The following is a 19030-nucleotide window of genomic DNA, read 5'->3' on the forward strand; positions in this document are numbered from 1 at the left end:
GTATGTTAATGTAATAATTTTTGCTAAAAAATATTTGTTATTTTTCATCAGTTCTCGGTGGTGGTAGGATCTCCGCAATTATTGTGTTATATAGAGGGTGAGCGTAACTTAATGAAAGTTTCTTGACAGCCCGAAGAAAGTGCACGATAGATGAGGGCAAGCGACACTGTAGCGCGAGCGGTCGAACAGCTAACACAAAAAAAAATCGTCTCCGACTCCCCACTCGCACACATGATTGACGTGATTCGTTTACAAGTGTCTTTAAAGATGTAAAATCTAATCGAGTTTTAAATAACGATTAAGCAAGGTGTCGGGTTATTCAACTTTCAGCTTAAAATTAATCCAACTGTGATATGCTCGTTGCCGACCACCGTTAGACTCTCGATTCGCCGGTAAAACTGTGCAAAAAATATTTAGAGCGTTCGCGAAGTTTTGACAAAATGAGCCCGCTTCAAAAATTTGTTTCGTTTTTTCAACCTGACAAAAGTAACCGCAAAAATTTGCTCGGTCAGCAAAAGATCTTTTCAAGTGAACTTAATATACGAACAGAATTTGAAGACTTAAAAAACCAATGGGGCACGTTGATAGGATATCGATTGAAAGGTATGGTATAATTAATAATTAGTATATTAAAACAAAAATAATCTTAACAATATAATAAAATAATATATATTTGAAGTTATGTCAAAAAATAGTATTAAGAAGATGATAATATGATATTCGCTAAAAGATAAAAAAACTGTTTTCTCCAGTTCAGTAAATTCCTTTACATTTTATAAATAACAAATTCATCTAAATAATATTATGATTATTTTCTTTAAATTAACGTAAAATCGTTAAATTTTACAGTAAGGCTAAAAACGTTACTTCGCTAATTGTATAAAATAATGTGAATAAATATTAGTATGTATACGCCATATAAATTGCACAAAACTTTAACATTATTTTCCCAGTACTTGAGTAGATAATGTCGCAATCGCTCCATTATTCGCAACTTGCCATTGTTTTTACGTTTAAAAGGCTGAGTGTGGGATAGTGAGAATCAGATTATCCTTCAACCTAAAAATAACAGACCCACTATATAGCATTAAAACATTTTTATTTAAAATTTATGCGTCTTCTTGTTTTTAAGTAATTGTTCTTTTAATAATAATTGCAATCTAATTTAATTTTAAAACATTAAAATAAAGCCTATATACAGTGTTCGACCCCTAACTGCTTTCCTATAAATGGGGGTTTTATAGTTTTTATAGAACACGTTCCACGTAAAAAAAACTCCTGCCCCCGATAAAATTTTACTATATCTACTCTGGCAACTTATTTCTGAATAACCGTTTAATACTATTTTTCTTAGCCCTAAAAAGTATCGATAAAATGAAATAATAATAATAACTGCCTTATACAACTATAGAACCGCATATGGAAACGAATTCTTTTTCTCTTCGAATGTTTTTGATTGTTTATAGCCTTGCGTACGCGCTCACGAAAGGTATTATGCTAAACGAGTCTATCAAAGTAATTCGTCTATTTAAACAAAGTCAAAATTAAAAATGAGATAGGGTTTCTTTTTACGAGGAACGTAAATTGTTACACTTACAGAACTCACCATTTGAAGGAACGTAGCTAGAAATCGAACAACCTTGATATTTATTCCAAATTTGAGACATTTGCATATAAAATAGTAAAGTTACTAAAAATGTACTTATTCGAAGACGATTACAAACGTAGCTTTGTGGCAGACTGTATATACTTGTAAGTGCTTATTGCTATTGGTGCCTATAGGTATGAACAGATCAGTGTAGTAATGCGTAAGCTAATTCAGTAATATTTAATGTACTCTCATTTGCGCGTATAGCTTCCAGGGACGTTAATGCATCAAAGTGTCCGTCACACAACGGAAACGCATTGCCATTTTATAAACTACTGAGCACTGTGGGTGGCACTACCTCTAATCGATTTTCCGATTTCTTCTTTTTGTTCTCCTTTTATTGCTCCATATTATTATGGTTTAGTAGTAAATGCAGAGTTAAGAATAATCTAAACATGTTTTTATAGTTTTGCATTTAGTAAATGTATTTATTTTTATATTTTTTTATAATATGGAGATGAAAATCATGACTTAGTAAGTGTTCTTTAATCTAAATATATGCTGTAGTGCAATTATTAAGCTCAATGTTAACTTTTATTATTGTAATCATCAAAAACCTAATATTATTTATGATGTTCACGACCCCGATTGAAACATTTTTAGCCCAGTTTTTATTGCAATATAAAATAATAACATAATGTGAAAAAATCTAGACAATACTTTGTATGCAACGAATGTTTTACAATAACAGGCCTCATTAATTATTTGCTAATTAAATCATCTTACTGCGATAATATAAGTATATTGCAATTACACAACTATGGCAACTATTATCACACATCTTTGAAGAAATATTTTTCTGTTATTTAATACTTAAAAAAAAACTTATATGTAATAGAGATACGTCATAATACTTATATTGCTGTAGTGTAACTAAAGACATGCCAATGTATCTTAAACGTTTCCGCATTTTAACAGTGTAGTGTTCACGATTCATCGTTTTCGATTCGATTTCTTTTTAATAGCCCAATCGTTTACGTTCAGACGGATTGACAATAAAATTTGCTATTATCGTGAAAGTTTAAAAATACGTTTTATAAAAATTATGATAATGATTATTATTATTCACATTTCACAGTTTGAAGAAGTTTTTACATCGTTATTTATCATATTATTTGTTTATGTAATATTTTTATTTGTAAGATTTTACGTACATAAAAGTATAACTTCCATTCATAACATGTTATAAATGATATAACATGACGTTTAATATAAAAAATAAGCTCAAAAGAATATCATATTTTTAAAGGGAATTAATAGTGTCTAAAATCAACAGAGGATCAGTAAATGATTCTTAAAGTAAGATAGTTTATATTTTTTAGGCATTATTTTTAATATCTATTAAAAAAATAACAAATTTAACTTAAAACTTTATAGGCTATTTATTGCGCCAAACTTGCCACTACCAAGGAAATTAAACGGAACAGTTAGCGTGTTCACATATAAAAGTCTTGACATATGACGTGACTATGGTAGCATAACGGACGCATAACACTGAAACAGTTACGTAAGTTACCAAAACTCGGAAATCAGTAGATTTTGAAACCGGTACGAGCCGTGTCAATACTCTCGTGGGTGGATGTTTCTTTCAATAGAAGAAAGTGTGTTGTTTTGCCAGTGTGGGTTGTAATTGCATTTAGCAGAAGTGGTTTCATATTTTTAATACAACACCCGAGGCTTTTTTTAGTTCATCAATAAATATTCGTAAAGTTTGCGAAAAAAGTGCGTAGGATGTGTGATGAAATTATATAAAATTAGCTTTCCGCTCGCGACTTTGCTCGTGTCCATTATACAATTTTGGCTGTTTCTTTTTCACCCATTATATGTCTTTGTTTCTTAGTGATAATGTCTATTGTTTTATGATTGTTTTTGAGTTTATCCATTAGAAGCAAATGAAAATTCAAATAGTTACTCTTTACAATATTACTATGTATAGATTAAGACAACATTTAAATTTGTTTCGTTATTTATTTTTTCTTTTTTTCTTTTTTACCTGAGATTGTTAAAATATAATTGCTTTTATCACAACCGGTAAATAGAACATATAGAAGTAGTTGTGTTTTGTGTAAATGAATTGATACAAGAAATATTAGCTTGTAAAAGCTGAATTCGATCTTGAATTTTATACCTTTTAAATTGCATAACATCATTGATTTATACATTATATCAAACCCGTTCATCAAAACTAATTTAGTTTTTGTCATAATAAATTTTACTTATATCTAAATTTAAAGCTTTCTTCCGTTATTTAGATTCCGTTATTTTAAATGCTATTAATTTCCGACTAGCAATAGTAACTCAATTATAATTATTTAGTTCCATCTGATGTCATCGCGTCGTCAGATCTCTTCCTCTATTAACGTTCAAAGCCCACCTCCAGGAATTCAATCGCCAGGCACTCCCACGCCTTATTTATTACTTCCTCACCTTATAATTGTTCCAAGAATTTGAAAAAATCTATTATTGTTTTTAAATATATACGACCAAAAGTTTTGATAATTGTCACGTTGTTTTATAAAATATCAACTTACTGTTTCATTCTTTTTACTGTAGTGTGATACTTTATAGATTTTTAAAATTATCATATACTAGCTGTGCCCGCAACGTCGTCCGCGTGGAATTTAACGAAAAAGTTATCCTTCAGTTTGCAGAGTTATAAAATAAATAATTTTCTAAAATAAAAGTAGCCTAAGTTACTCCTTACTACATAAGCTATCTGCCAGTAAAAGTCCCGTCAAAATTGGTCCAGATGTTTCAGAGATTAGTCGGAAAAAACAGACAGTCAGACAAAAATTGTAAAAAATATATTTTGGTACATGTACCGTGTATACATACATACATATATGCATTTAGTAAAAAGCGGTTATTTTAATATTACACACAGACACTCCAATTTTATTCATTTGTATAGATGTATAGATATACATTCTAACACAAACATACTTTTATAATCAGACAATTAGATCCATAAATTAGCTTATGTGTCTCCCCGTGACCATGGCGATTGAAACGTTGCCGAAATATAGGGATCTCAATAAGACAATAAACGTATAAATTTAAATATGTAAAGATTATTAGATCGCATTAGCTTAAAACAGTACATTAGTTATTATATATTAGTTATAGTAGTTAAGTGGAATAACCAAAAAGCTATAAAAATGTCGATATAACTGGTAAAGTATCTGAAAGTTTGATCTTAATTACTTAAATACGTAAAAGTTAAATTTAAATTATGCGTAACAAATTAAAAATGTCCTTATGAGATGTGTGGGTATGTCGAGCTTTTTCTAAAAGCAGCGTGAACTTTGTTCAAATACACGGTTAAATGCTGTCCTTCCTCCTACTCTTGCCACACCAATTAAATGCATATTTTCGTGTCTCGTCTTACAATATTTTTTCATCTTCAAAAGGTTCCCTAAATAATCGTAATACAATTCATTACACGTGACAAGAAAATGAATAGAATCGTATTCATAATATTCTTATGTGTTTAAAGATTTGGAATATATGTATTTTAAAACAATGTTTATTTTAATTTTGTGTTTGTTAATAGAAAATATGTTATGTATTTAAAGAAGACTGACTCAACATGACATAGTCTCACTCTCAAGTTGTGCCGTCATTGAAAATTTCTCTCCTTACTTTTTCTTATACTCTCATAACTTGCAATTTTTCATAGGGTATTAAATATTTTTAGCACGTTGTTTTTTAGTTAGAAATTCGAAATGAAAACATTTTTATCATGTTTCGGAGATAATCAGTTAAAAAACTACTTTTACATAAAAGTTTATTGGTGAAATTAGTCAATCATGTTTCTCATTATGACGTCGTCATAAAGACAGTGCTCATTTGCGCTTGAAATCGCGAGTTTGACCTCCGCTTATGACAGACATTGGCCATATAGATGTTTTACATGGTCTGTGCGTGTGTGCTTGTGTTTTTTTTTATATCACTAGTTCGACAAACAAGCGTACGGCTCACCTGATGGTAAGAGATTACCGTAGCTTATAGACGCCTGCAACACCAGAAGCATCGCAAGCGCGTTGCCGACCCAATCCCCAATCCCCCCCCCCAGGAGCTCTGGTGACCTTACTCATCAACAGGAACACGATACTGCTTGAAAGCGTTGTGTGTTTCCGTAACCCCGATACAGGAAAAATCCTACTGGGGCCGTTGAGAGTAAAGCGTTTATTTATTATTATTATTTATTTATTCATATATATTAAGATATAATTTTTTTTCTAACTATAAGTAACAGTAGGTATAGGTGTATATATTCCTAATATATGCTAGATCATTAAAGTTTGTTTTGGTAGTGAAACATGTAGCAACAGTTGAATTGGCAGGTACTCGAAATCATCTCGCAGATCGAAGGTAAATAATAGTCTACAAAATTCACATAATATCTTTTCACGCCATACGCACGGTTTTACCTTTTTAGTTTTCCTTAATAACAGTAATTGCAGGAACTGTCAATTATATATGATCTCGTAAATGTCAAGCATTGCAACATTAGGCCCACAACAAGGTGTGGCTGAGTTAGGTAAGAGAGGTCAACATCACCTAGATTTTCAAGTCTGAAGATGCTAATAGTTTACGATCACTTGCGCAATCTACTCACACGCTTGGCAGGTAATTGTTTTAGGTATAAAATTATTTGCTAATTGTCTATCAGTTACTATTTTCTGTTGTCTTATAAAATTAATATTATTTATTTTATGGGTTATGTCAATGTTCACTAGGCGTAATGTTAACAACAATAATAAATAATAAACCTATTTTTATGTAATGTATATGTAAAAATGTAAAACAATTGATATGTAAATAAAATGAAGATTATTTTGAGTATCATACGTTTACTGTCAAACATATAGGCTCACAATCTTTTATGAACTTCCGTACCTTTAACAAAAAAAAAAAATCCTACGCCCCCCCCCCCAACATAAGAGTCAAAACAGTGAAGTTAATAATCACTAATTAAAAATTAATTCTCCCTTTCTCTCTCTGTAACCGTGCTGCTCGTAGTCGATTTAAAAATTACAATGAAACAACTTTTTCGGGTTTCATCTCGGTTTACTACGTTTTTTAGATGCCCGAAGTTTCGGATACTTTACAGCAACTAAAAATGTAAAAAAAAAAACTGAATAAACTGCGATCAAATCCGAAAAAGTTGTTTAATTATAATGACCGAAATTCGCGTAATATTAGAAAACGATTTAAAAATATTAAAACATGTTATAATAAAAAAAGCTTAGACAAAGACCATCCAAAGTGTTATGAATAAAATTGTAACTTAACCAACAAATGCAATAATCAAAGTCTGAGCACCCTCACTGGGGCACTGTAAAAAGGCAAAAACAAGACGATTAATCAAAACCTTTATTAGTCACGTGTGAGTATAGTAGATCGCTGGTAAAGCACACAAAAACAATAAGATATAAGAAAAGCTATTCCTTTTAAAGGTTTGATTTCGAGAACGCAACAATTGCATTTGCCCTGCAAATAGGTTGTTACAAGTTCCGGTATTTTTGTCGAAACATACTTGATTGTGCAAATCACGACTGTGTTTACCAACTTGCATAGACTTGTTACCGACAATCCTAAACCGAATCAATTAGTTTATATCAATAAACTAACTATTTTAATTGAGTATTTATTGTTTAATTCTTATTTAAACGTTTTAATGTTGCCTTTGGACAGGCTACCGCCCCCCACGAAAAGCTCCAGCGCCCACTAGCTGGCTGGCGGTACCGCCCCCGTTGGGAACCTATGGTCTAACATATCCTCAATTGTTATCTCAATTATTATATTATTATTAAATGAAAAATTTGTGTATCCTTTTTTAAATTTTCGAATTACATGTAGAATTTTAGAGCTATAGACATAAATCCTGATTTGGTTTTCTATTAGTTTGCGCGAAAAATCGTGGGCATAAGTCAAGTAGGATATAAGGTACAGGATGTAATCGTGTAGTTCATTTTTGGCACTAAAGGCATTAAAGTGTAGTAATACATCAATCCGAATACTCAAGAGTAACCAGATGCACGTTTTATCTTTTCTGGCTAGTTTTCAAGTGGCGAAAAGCCATTAGTGGAGTATTATACGATGTGAATAACTCTCAGATAAGGATATTTTTGCACAAGGAACATAACCCTTATCTAAATATTTTATTTTCAATTTATAAATTGTTTATTTTCCAAGGCTTACGTAGAAGAAATGAGTTTTTATTTGAAAATAAACTTAAAACACATTTTACGTCATTCGTAGTTATACAAATACATTAAAAGCGATAATGTATAACGGTTTGCACCTAATTTTTTTTTTATTTTTTATATTGATTATATAAAATTATGAGCGTAGACAAATAATGTTGCACAAGTTATGAAACCATGTACCTCATATACAAATGTATCGGATGCATATAAATTTATACAAAAAAAAAACCGAAAAAATTATCTCGGTAATTAAGGTAGAACTAGGCGTGCTAATTTCTTAATTATTAATTTATTCAAATAAAAAGTTAATGGCGGTAGAATAACCGGTTATTATCCGGATGGAATCGAGACGATAAATAAGCATGTTGCATAATTACAGTATTACACAAACTAATACACGTAAGCTATCTCGTATTTTGAATATAAAACGTATGTAGGCGCTGAATAATAAAGGTTTTGTTTGTATGTGTATTGATGAAATATGTTTCATTCATCAATTGAAAGTATTGGCAATAATTGTTATGCTGTCTCTTAACTAATAAAAGTGATTAATTGATAGAATCTACATACCTATTAAAAAGGGAAGAAAAAATTTATTTTATTGTTTCTTCGTGTTCATTCTTCATTCAATGTAATAAATAAACTTATAAGTAGTGTTTAATTTTTTAACTAGAAAGTTAAAGCAAAAAGTAAGCTTTATAACATCATGTACGGTTTTAATGGTCGGTGTATAAAAATGAGAATCGCCTACGAACACCATATAGCTCTACCATATAGCTATATATATATATATATATATATATATATATATGAATGGAAAATAGTTTTAATAGTTAAATTCTTATGATACATTTTTAGTGGAAACGATTTTTGCCGCCACTAATATTGATATATTTAAACAAACAAGTTTGATTGTTTTATAATGTTAGTTGCATTTTTTATACTATATTAATATTATAAAGCTGAAGAGTTTGTTTGTTTGCTTGCTTACAACGCGCTAATCTCGGGAACTACTGGTCCGATTTGAAAAATTCTTTCAATGTTAGGTAGCCCATTTATTGAGCAAGGCTGTAGGTCATATGACTATATATCATCCCATTAAGACCAACAGGAGAGAGAACACCAATGAAGAATGTTCCAAAATCGTTTTTTCTTTTTCTTTTGAGTGCTTCCGCTGTGTGCGCTGTGTAAACAGTAAAAGCTTCGCAAAAATCATGTATGACAGAATTGTTCCTATCCCACGTGGACGAAGTCGCTGGTGGAAGCTAGTAAGTTATCAATGCAAGAGACACATCGGCTTACTGCATAATAAAAATTGTATTTGAATGCTCGTATGCCGCCACTCGACTGGTGCGCGGTGGCGAGTGCATTCGAAGAATGGCGTAACACATCCACAAGTGATAGTTACACGAAACTCTTTTGTTTCGTAATGTAAAAGTATAGCAAATGGGATCATAAACAATATGCCCCATAATGTAGAATTTTACCGTTGAAATAAAAAATAAAATCTTTGTAGCTTTTTTCTAAATTAAATAAACTATTGTTATTTATTCTAGTTTGTAAATATTTAAATGGAAAAACTCACCGATAGTTTTGTTAACTATTAAGTGAAATTTATAGTTTACGTTTAATTTCTACGCCACGAGTGCAAAGCACTGAACGCAAATAAATTAAAGTAATTACCTAAACAAGTTAGAAATTCAATGGTATCAAGGCGCACCCCACTATATGACAAATCGGTTAAGAATAGAGTTACGGGCAACTGTACAATCGTTTATTTCTTAGGCTACCGTTTTGGGATATAAAGTGCTACCATTCGGTGTTTTATTAAATGAGTAATAGAGGCAGTAAAACCGTTTTATTTGTTTCGATTTTTATTTATGTGTGCATAAAACGTACCATACTGTACTGATTTATATTAGAACTAGATGTATGCCGTAGTTTTACTCGCGCTGAATTACTGCGACTACCGTTAAAGTGTAAACTTAAAGATAAATTAATTAATTAATTGCTGCTGCTAAATATTACATAAAAATACAAAAATAAAACGAAAAAATTTTGTAGATAGACTAACACACAAATAGATACCTTGTCTTTTCTATATAATAAATAAAATAAATTCTGTGACTACCAGTGGGGAACTATTGGCAGCTTTTTATTTCTATATAATTTTGTACATTGTATTTCTCAGCTGTTGTTCTTCCCAAAATAAATAAATAAATAAATAAGTAATAAATATTATTAACAAATGCTATAAACTCCGAGAGTAATTTCAATTTAAGTGAGATTTAATTTGATTTATAATTTTATAAAAGTTATATAACCTGTCGAAATAATTACATCATTTTAAAAGATAGTAATGATAATTATAAAACAAAAACCCAAGTACAGCATTTATGCAGTTGCCAGTGAGTCTTTCAATGTCACTACGATCAATCACTGGTTCGTCACAGTGTTTTGGCGTCGACGCGCGGTTCCGTCCACCCCGGTAACTATTTACGTACCTTTCATTAGTTCTGAGAAGCAAACCCGCGAGGAAGTGCCGAGGTTTTTGTATCGGAAACAAGTATTTCTTCCTTTTTTATACAGTGTCTTCACAGTACACGATGAAACCATTTTATCTTCGGAACATACATGTATTATACAAATATATGTTTGCAAGTACAAATGACAAAAAATATATAGAATCATAAACTCTACAATTTTAAGTTTGTTTTCCTACAGTTGAAAGCTTAAATATTTAGTAGCACGAGTAATGTTTACGTTTGGTATAGTATCCATTTCAACGTTTTGAGTTATCGAAGCCTTCAATTGAAATTACATTTGAATTATGGAGTAAATCAGAGCATTTCTGCTAGGTATCCGTATACATCCGTCCGAGAACGTGCGTCCATTCTAAAATACTGTGCATGTTTATACACTGCCTAATAAACACGAAAATATTACTTGAAACGATAAAAAATCCAATATTTCATAATAATTTACAATTCCATTTTGTAATGTTAATGTTCTTATTAAGTAACATGTTATATTAGTGCGAGCAATATCAATAAAAATGCGTTTTTATAGTACTACTGAATCAGTGGTAAACCAAACGATTTTTAAGTATGTTATTCAAAATTCATGTTAATTCAGGCGGAAAATTTCAACACATTACGAAACCAATTAACTACTATATTTGCCTAGTCTATTGGTAACATTCTTTATTTTATGGGATACGTTAACGAAGTGGAGCGATAAAAAAATCGTAATTGCTTTTGTTTTAGCTAAATTGTATCTAAAGTTTCACTAACGTGTCTTTTGAATTAAAGAATAAAATATTGCTTTAATTGAGTTACTGTTTTATTTTTTTTATTTTTATATCACTAGTTCGGCAAACAAGCGTACGGCTCACCCAATGGTAAAAAATTATCGTAGCTTATAGACGCCTGGAACACCAGAAGCATTGCAAGCGCGTTGCTGACCCAATCCCCAATCCCCCCCAGGAGCTCTAGTCACCTTACTCACCAACAGGAACACAATACTGTTTGAAAGCAGAATTATTTAGCTGTGATCTTCTGCAAGGTCGAGATACTACCCCAGTCGGGCTGCTCCATATTTTAAGCAGGAAGTTCCTGCAGTGCCCTCAGTTATTATATATAGTTATTATATTCTAATGTTTTTATTGGTTAAATATTATTTATAAATAGATCCTTAAGATAATTATAGTAACATTATTTACTATATATATAAGTAACATTATTTACTATCAAAAAGACATTTGTCGCATAAGATTGTGGCGTTTGCTATTACACGTATTTCGTACAATTTAAGAAGCGAAATGATAGTAAATGCAAAACGATTTTAATCTTGGTAGGAACTTTCGTATGTCAACGGTTGAACGCTCTTCAACATCATTCGCTTCACAGATACATTACGCGAAGATGTGATTGTTAAATGTTATTACATATGTTCTTATATATCTTATTTAACTATAAATAAATTATATTTTATTTTAACACTTGCCGTGCCCGCGACGTCCTCCGCGTGGAATTTAACAAAAATATATTTTTCAGTTCGCAAAGTTATAAAATAAATAAATTTCTAAAATAAAAGTAGCCTAAGTTACATTGCATTTAGTAAAAATTTATTATTTCGGTTATTTTAATATTACAAGCAGACACTCCATTTTTCTTAAATTGTATAGATATATAGGTATGTCTTGGGAAAAAGTCTGAAATGTATATTCGCCAAACTAAAGTAAAGCAGCGTAACTTATACAGTATACTTCTACAGTATTTAATGTTTTACAAAAAGCGATCAGTTTCCTAAAAATCATAATTGTACAGTCTGTTACATCAATAAACACACTAACGTTATAATGGTAATATTACTGTAGGAAAATATTAAATAAAACGCTAAATTATGGTATTTTATTAGCTCTATATTTTGGTCATAAATATTGCGTACCTAAAACATTTAAAACTGGTTTAATATGATTATGGATTCTATTATTATTGAAATAATACATATTCATACATACTGTAATTTGCTAGTCGTTGCCTCTAGTAGAATTTTTAACGGTACAAAAATAACAGTATAAAGTATTATAGTAGTAGTATTCGTAGTTGTATTTGCAATGCGTGTAATATTGCAGTTTCTGATTTAGCGATTGTTCTACCGTCTAACGTCATATCGGTTCTACCTTCATTCTATTCTTAAAGGATCCATTGTTTTCGTTTTTCTTTGTATCTCGGATACCATAGATTTGTTAAGTTCTATTGTATTATTTTCTTGCTAAATAAGATTACAATTAAAATAAGAAATCATTAAAAAATTATAATAATTAACAAAATATTAAAGTAAAAATTAAAAACCCATCGCATGACTTTATTTTAGATTATGACTTTATTTGTGTGTTTAAATTTGAATTATTACGACGTACTTATTACCGCAATCTACAGATTTTAGTATTGTTTGAGATAGTCTCAATTCATACCATCCACCTTACCATCCTTAAGGAATCATCACAGGCTTCTCGGAGCGTCCTTATGGAAATAAGCCTGTGAACGCCCCAGGAGGCTTTTGAGCTTCTGGAACTAGTCAGCCCTCTTTTCACGCATAATGGACCACCTTTGCGTCTAAATGCGGAAAACCGAGCCCACTACAATACAATAGTCTCAATTCAATAGTTTTTAATCTTATAAAGTCAGAAATTTGATGCCAAAATTTATCCCGATATTTGTTAAAATATTAACAGTAAATATTTGATAAACAACACAATTTGTTACGCTATAGATGTTGGTATCATATATATTAATATGCTAGGGTTAAGATGTTTGCCTTCTTTTTTAGAAAAAAACTCACAATTACTCCACATAAATTACATATCATTTTACGAGTATAGGTAATTGCTTGCTCTACCGGTATTCAAAACTAAAAATAAACTATTTAAAAAGGAAGGTTTGGTTTGCTTTAAAGAAGAATGAAGGCTATTTTTTTACTCAAATCAACGGGGGGGAAACTGCGGGGCCCAGCTAGTATAACAATCAAACATATATATTTAGATTGAAACACTAAATTTCAAAACTTTAATTGGTCTCTACATTGAATTTCTGCTTGCTTTGATTAACTTTTACAATAGTTTTGATCGCTGATTTACTATCGTATTTGATGTACTTTTTTTTTACAATAGTAATAGTGGTCACTAAAAGTTTCTAACCTTATTGGTTTTGGGCAAAGGGTTTATTTTTTAGTTTTTAGGAATAGAGTTGAAGCTTTATTCGCCACGCTTTATTCTGTCTTCTGGTACGTTTGTCTACTGGTACGGTGTGTCACGGTTTAGTTGGAAACAATGTTGTAATTCATGTTAGAAAAAATACTTGCGGTCAGTTAAATTTAAGTAAGTGGAACTTTCGTTACTACGCATAAAGATAAGGTTATTTTCGCGAACACCACCTACATTTTAAATGTTTCTTCTGCACGAATCACGTTTATTAATAGATACTTCTGTATTAGCGAGTCAGTCATTGATCTATTTAAATGTACTAGTTTGTTCTATTTCAATGTTTAAAGGTGAGGGTTCTTTAAATATTTACTATGCTACATGTTGGGTAAGGTTTCTCGGTAGATACGAGTAACGAATATTTATTAGTTTAATAGTGAACCTTGAGAACTCTTTGATATAGTTGTTTGATCGCAAATGAAAAAATCCACTTTATAACATCGAAGAGTAAGTAAAAAGTAAGTAAAGTAGTTCGATGTATGTATTTTTATACTTCAATATAAACATGTATATAGTAAACAATACTTACCTACTTTTTGTATATGCGTCAAATTTTAAAAAATTGTCACGTCGTTTGCTCAACTTAGTATCTACACCAGGCCAGGATAAGGCATGTAATGCAGGTGTCACGTATCTCTTTTAGGGTCCGATAATTATAAGTTTATTCACCTACGTAACAAAACTGTGACGTGCGTGAATAGATACGTATTTCAATGACATTACCGAGCACGTGACTATCATAATGAAGAACAATAAACGCATGGGTGCGTGCGGACAAAAAAGATTCGATCTGCGAAATTCTAATAAACATTCTAAGTGCGAAGAAAGTCAGGTTTCCATGCCATGCATATGTATGCAATGTGCGCTAGACGAGAGCAGCGGACCGAGACTGCTTAATACTGTTCTTTTAGCATCATCTTGGCTTGTATATTCATTTGTTCATTATTTTACGAGCAGCTAATAATATGATTAGATGACGATAGATGTATAAGTTGCATACAAATAAGTTAAATGAATCCTAAATGCTCAAAGTTTCGCAAAACTTTTGTTATGCGTGTTTTTTAGACTCGTAGAATATTTCAAGGTTTTCATCAATTTTTTATTTGGCAACATCGATTAAAATCGTTTGAACCTTGTGTTTTAATTCAAAATACAACTTTCTAAACATCTAAAGGAAACAGATACCATAGACTCGACTCATTTATATTATCTAGAATCACTATGTTTTTGCATATTGTTACTAAATGCATTGCCTCTATTGCACTATGAATTAGTTACTGTCACTTAAAAACAATTATAATGTGTTATCCCATTTAATGTTTTATACACTACAAAATAAAGCCCAAATTATCTTGACTCTGATTTTAATATGTGTATCCGTACGGAACTGACGGATGCACACTAGTCAAAGTACTAACATGCATTCTTTAAACGTCACTAATAGCTTCCGGTTAAATTGTTTGTGTCAGGACATATTATTTACCATAAAATAAAGTATATTTAAGTACACTTTATGGTTTTCGTTACATACATAACGTTTATTTTAAGATTATTGTAAGAAAGTGTAAGATGCTGTCCTAGATCTTAGATTAAGCGTAGCGGTGTCGAGTACCTTCATATTACACCTATTTTAATTACTATTTTCAAATGTTTTATCTCGTTGTCATAAAAAAGGTAAATATTTAGAATGTTTTTTTGGTAAAGTACAGTTGAGCAATATGTACATGCTAGTACGAATTCAATGTGAAGTTTACGTGTTGATACTTATTACAATTCACTAGAGCCCATATATGAATGGAAAATTTTTCATGATTTTTTGTCCTTGGCGATGTCGATCGTACAAGTTCGACCTTTAAGGGAACACGTCCAGTTTGTATCCGGTCTAGGTTTTGATGTGCATTCAAATTAGTAGCGTAAACGTGCCCATTAACTTTATTACTCCTTTGATACGAAAATTTATTGATGTACATATATATCTAATTGTAATATGTAAGTAGCATTAAGTGCTTATTTTGCAATACCGATAATAATTTTGCATGAGCATTGTACAATTAATAGTGTATGACAGTTATTTTATTTCATTTCTTTTTTTATATTAGTATTTGATAAAAGAGTGAGTTTTAAATTATTACAGTAATCAGGCCAGATCAATCATCATGTTAATAACAATGAGAGTAGATAATAGAGCCCGTTGGAGATGAATTTGTGACTTATTACTAAGACACTGAATTACCAATACGATAATATAATTTAAAACATTTACTTTTTGTTATTGGTATCTATAATTTTATAGACGTGTTAAATGTATACAAGTAGCAAATGAATTTTCTATAAAAACTAACATTTTTATAAAATGAAATGGAGAACGAGATTAATAATGTTTTGTTTTTATTTAAATTTAAATAATAGTTTGATTGACCGTAGTTTCAAAGAATGCATAGGTACATAACTACATCCGAATTTATTTTGACTATGAATAACATAATATTTTTTAGTAAGATACAAATAATTTAAAATAGGAAGTCAATAACAAAGAGTATCACATTAATATAAAAACGCATTAGTACTCAGTTTTCTTATCCGTAGTCGACTTTCCACGATGGGTCGTTGAACTATTCAGTTCAAATGGAAAAATGCGACATGCGTGCTAGCATTACAATTATTTTTACATTTCTCTTATTATTTACTTATGACTGTCTTAATTTTGTGGATTACTAGCAGAGCTTTATTATATAGATATAACATTTGCAAACATTATTTTACACTAGAATTCCATTATTATTTTTTTTGTCTTTAATAGGTTTGAGAAATTATCTTATATTAAATAACTATATTTATCAACGAAATTTATAGGCTGGAAATGTAAATTATACGTCTGTTAGAAACGAAACTGTAACCATCAACATCAACTTATCTGTCAAGTATAAAAGTTAAGACAAGTGAAACCGCAACTATCTTATAGTATTTAATATGTAAAGAAACTTATAAAATATGTTTGTTAAGAATAAATTATTTTAGCCTTCATTTTATTAAAGAGATGTCTTAAAAAGAATTATTTTTGGCTTTTGTACCATTGAAGAGTCTTCTTAAAAATGAGACGATGAATGTAGTATGCAGTTAATTAATGTGTTTTCGCGAGTTTCTTTAAGCGCGCAGTCATAGTACAGTCTACTACTCTAGTCTAGACGGTGTTATTAATTCCTAAGATTATTATTTAATGATAATTGTTTAAGAAGTTATTACTCAAAATATGAACTTTTGTCAAAATAATTCATATAATAATATTATTGTTGCCGCTTGATAGTCTACAAAACAGAGCGGTCGGAATATACAGAGTACGCCAGTCTAACATAAAACGCGCGTCTGGACACACGCACGAAACGCCCCTTGATACGTTTATATGCGTTGTTCTCGTTCGACAAAAGTTTGAGCCAACATTGGCACTTGGCAAAATGTTACACGGATTTTGTGAAGTGGTGTTTGTGATTGGATGTACACTATGTGATATGAGTTAGCGCAACTTTTCGCAAATGTTTGTGGACGGACGAGGTCAGCTTTTTTTAAACTTTATTAAAAATAAAAATTGCATGATTATACACAATTTCTTACCCAAATTATTTCACGTATAGTGTAATAAAGACGAATATAATATTCAATAAGGAAATGTTTATGTATACTAATTGCTTTAAGGTTAACCTATATATGTATGTATATATAGATATGCTATCGTTTCGTTAATTATTTAGGCAATTTCAACAATAATATAATCCGGTTACCGGAAACCCTACTTTTATATTTTTATCTCTATATTACGATTGCGATTGTTATTTCTTAAAAATGTATTCAAATAATTAACTTTATTAACTTAGTAAGATAATTGTGTTTGCTATCAAACGAAAAAAACCGACTTCAATTATATCGACAAGTAATAAGACGTAAGTAGACGAAATAAATTAACAAACGCACTAGTCGTCACTACGATTTTTAAGGTTGCCCCTCGATTTCTCTGGGATTCCATCAACAGATCCTGGCTTCCTTTACATGGTACCACCCTTTGGATATCCCTTTTCCAATAAAAAAAGAATTATCAAAATCGGTTAATAAACGACGAAGTTATTCCTGAACGTACATTAAATATATATACGGTCGAATTAAGTAACCTCTTCCTTTTTTGAAGTCGGTTAAAAAGGTTTTAAATTAGCACCCGACCCTAATTGTACGAATTATTTCGTGTCTTTCATTTATTACGTTAATATTAATTATTACGGAATTATTGCTTGTTGAGAGAAAAGAAAAGTTGATGTTACATTAAGATGATTCGATTTTAAAATCCAACGCGATAACTGGTATGTCAATTTGCTTTGCATTCATTAAATTATTTAACATTTCATGTGTATTCAATTAACTTTCTCAAGAATTAGCCGTTCATCGTTTTTATTACTTTCCCATAGCGTTACGTCGTTAATGAATTTATTAATGAATCTTTTAAATGATTCTAACTTTATCTAAGAAGGTTTAACATTTACGTGTAATATTGCTTATCTTTATATGTTTTGAAGACCAGTGTCATTTAATACGCATTCAATTTTGTTAATTTTCGAATTAGTTAATGATTATTATTACAGCGTCACTTATAATGCGTGATGTAAGTCGTAGAATAACACTTTATTGTTTGCTAAATATGCTTATGTGATACGAAAAGAATTTTAAAAATGAAACGTTAATATCTTACAATACATAAGTACATACAATCAAACAAAAATATCAATAAAATTATCTAATTTTATTGATATTTTTGTTAGATAAAGTATAGATTATAAAATAAATGTTCAAAAAAGTAAGTCTATTCGCGAAAGGAAAATAGTTTTTCATCCGATCGCTGCTACAAATATCTGTTTAGAGAGTTTACTTGGTTTTATTTTTCGTATTTTTCTTATTAATTCAAAATCAAAAATATCTCTATAAAAATAGGCTTCAGACGCACCTTCAAATCGTAATTTTATAAATCAAAATTTTAATCATTTTTAAAAGCTACCCTCCAGTTCTGCAGAGAAATACAGGCAAGAAACACCAGGCAGTTACTCTTTAAAAAATATATAAAATGTATTTTTATACTTGGGTAATATCTTGCATGAAATACAGAGTCACTAAGTAATTGAAATATTTAGCAGATATTAACTATTTGTATTATCTTCTTCAAAAGATAGATACACATAAAAAAACTGTATTGGGGCCGTTGTCATAGTTGTTTCTAATTTCTTTACTTTTACAATTTTAAGTTTCTTATGAATAATAATAAAATAAGGTGAATTTTAATACGTTATTTAAATTCACTTCGCATGTTAAATTAGGTTGTGAATAGTATTTATAAAGTCTACCTGAGTTATTTTACTGAAAAGTCAT

At 30.3% G+C, this 19030-nt stretch overlaps 1 protein-coding gene and 1 long non-coding RNA gene across 2 annotated transcripts in view; both read left to right on the plus strand.

Annotated features, from left to right (window-relative positions):
- LOC123655571 overlaps positions 1-19030 on the plus strand; it is a 71627-nt gene that overhangs the window by 36326 nt on the left and 16271 nt on the right. The gene's annotated exons all lie outside the window — the stretch shown is intronic.
- On the plus strand, positions 107-17700 carry LOC123655588. Its single transcript, XR_006743427.1, has 4 exons — positions 107-117; positions 7863-7868; positions 13735-13744; positions 17597-17700. It is a non-coding gene; the product is annotated as an uncharacterized LOC123655588 (long non-coding RNA).

This window comes from Melitaea cinxia, chromosome 8 (genome assembly GCF_905220565.1).
Source record: "Melitaea cinxia chromosome 8, ilMelCinx1.1, whole genome shotgun sequence".
Lineage (NCBI taxonomy): Eukaryota > Metazoa > Arthropoda > Insecta > Lepidoptera > Nymphalidae > Melitaea > Melitaea cinxia.